At 37.2% G+C, this 2,614-nt stretch overlaps 1 pseudogene across 1 annotated transcript; it reads right to left on the bottom strand.

Annotated features, from left to right (window-relative positions):
• Positions 1-1,653: 1,653 nt before the first annotated feature.
• On the bottom strand, positions 1,654-2,137 carry LOC308337782 (eukaryotic translation initiation factor 1-like; annotated as a pseudogene). Its single transcript has one exon. The product of its transcript is annotated as a eukaryotic translation initiation factor 1-like (transcript).
• Positions 2,138-2,614: the final 477 nt, after the last annotated feature.

A 2,614-nucleotide genomic window follows, 5' to 3' on the forward strand; every position in this document is an offset into this window, starting at 1 on the left:
AAATCTGAGGGGGACTTTAACAATAATGACAATATAGGCTCCTTTACCATGTTTTTGGAATTGTTTTTCCTCCCTTATTTATTATTATTCACCTCCTTTAAATTTATGCCTAGTTATTTTACTATTTATGGTATAATCTTCAATTGAATTGTTTTCTTAGTTTCTCTTTCATTATTAGTTAGTTTTTATTTCTTTACTATATATAAATGCAAAGGATTTCTGTATATTGATTTTGTATCCTTGTGATCTTACTGAATTCATTTATCCATTCTAGCAGTTTTTTTGGTGGAGGAAACCAAATGGAAGGTTTTGGATCTCTTAGCCTTCTTTTTTTGCTTGATTAAAAAAGGGCTAGGGTGGGACACCTTGGTGACCCAGTTGTTAAGTGTCTGCCTTTGGTTCAGGTCATAATCTCAGGGTCCTGGGATCAAGTCCCTCATCTAGCTCCCTGCTCAGTGGGAAGTCAGTTTCTCCCTCTGCCTGCTGATGCTCCTGCTTCTGTGCTCTCTCATTCTCTTACAAATAAATATATAAAATCTAAGAAAAAGGAAGAAAGAAAGACAAAAAGAAAGAGAGAAAGAAAGTGTTAGGGTGCCTGGGTGACTCAGCCAGTTAAGCATCTGACTCTTGGTTACTGCTCATGTCATGATCTCAGGGTCCTGGGATGGAGCCCCTTTCAAGCTCCTCACTCAGTGCATAATCTGCAGCTCTTACTTTCCCCTCCCGCTGCTTGCATGCACTCTTTCTCAAATAAATACATAGATAAAAATCTTAAAAACAAGTAAATGAAAAGGCTGACTAGAAGCTCTGTGGTTCATTTGGTGAAACTGACTTTTGGGAAGGATCCAATGCTTACAGAGGTACCTTTGGCTTCATTTGACTTGTAGTTTTTGGTAACTTTGAGTAAAACTAGCTGTGTTCTAATTGGGAGATGGGAAATGACAATTTGATTCCCATATACAACCCTTTGGATAGTATTCTCCAAAACTGGAGAACTTTAATTAATTAATTAATTAATTAATTAATTAATTTTAAGATTTATTTTTGCAATGCTTCTTGACCACAATATTCATTAGATACCTAGGAAAATTACCAATCAAAAGATCCACAATTTATAATACTAGCTTGCAATTAGGTTGTTTTAAAGTGAGATATTTGGAAATTGTGCCATAGAGACTTTGCTTCTTTTTTTGTTTCAGAAAATAAGTTTTATTTAAATAAGGGCTTAAATATATTACATAACATTAAAACTGAAGGAAAAAAAATATATCAAAAACCAGTCTGTTACTTTACATGGCACTGGGCAACTTGTCCTTAATTAAGTTGCAAGTTCTATAGCTAGCTACATGACTGACACATCAGTTTGAAGTTTGTTGCCTTGTAAAAATCTTAACTCAGGTAGAAGTTTGACCTCACATTCTTGTGTTTGGACATCGATTAGGTAGGATATGTCTGGTAAGAAAGATGTTCCCATCTGTGATCTTGAGGCTGTGGGCTGGAATGAAACATCACATTACTGCTTAGTTTCAGGCCCATTACTGCCAGGTGCCTACTGCTTGACCTCTATTTAAATGAGGGAGTTTAAGACTAGACAGTTTATTGCATGCAGGAGTTACAATAGTCCAATTTAAAAGCAGACTCCAGATGTTTACATTATACCATCTGTGCGATTTTTGAATTTGTGACAAGGGACAGAAGGGAAATTCTTCTCATTGCAAGGAAATCCTCACTTAAGCTTAAGTGAGCCAAAGCTGTTGAAAACCCATGAACCTTCAGCTAGTTATCCTTAGCCAGTTCAAACTCTACCAGAAACTGGCATATGTTTTTGCATTGGTCACCCTGTGGTTGAATTACTTCTCCATATTTTGGTTGCTCAATTATAGTACCATTCCCAGCAAATTTCTTCTTAAATGCCTTCATTAGTTTTTTTTTTTATTTTTTTATTGTAATTGTCAGTGATCCCTTGGACAGTGGTAATGGTCTTCCTGCTGTTTCTTGGTTGAATTCGTACAGGGATATAATCGTCAGTGCCAGCACAAAGCAGATCATCATCCCTACTTGCATCAGCAAAGGGGTTGACAGAGTGGAGGTTCTGAATAGTGGACATACAATATGATCAATTTTCCTTGGTGGAAACAGCCTTTGGAAGGTGGTAGAGGGAAAAAGCAGCAGACCAGGTGGAAGAAGCCTTAAGTGATTCTCCCAGGAGTACTAAAAGTTGAATTACCCCCCGGAAACACCCTAAATTTGGACAAAAGGGCTGGGCTTTTATAATAATCATTGGATGCGATCACCTGAAAAGAGGGCCTGTCCTCAGCTTTCTTCAGTCAAGGCTATCCCTGATGGACTTTGAGAGTTGAGGATGACAGCATTCCTATAGCTGGGAGTCCTTCATTCCCAATAGAATTTTAGTCAGCATATCACAGTAATGACCACAAGAACTCACATCTATGGAGTATTCTAGATGCACTTATCTCAATAAGTATGTACCAATGTAGGAGATAACCCGAAGAAAAAGGAGGGACTGAATTTTTTTTGTTGGAATAAATGAGCCTTGATATCAGAAATAACCTGTATGAAATTGGAGTTTGGTTTTTCTCTCTGTTGAAATGAC

Source organism: Martes martes (assembly GCF_963455335.1).
Source record: "Martes martes genome assembly, chromosome: Y".
NCBI lineage: Eukaryota > Metazoa > Chordata > Mammalia > Carnivora > Mustelidae > Martes > Martes martes.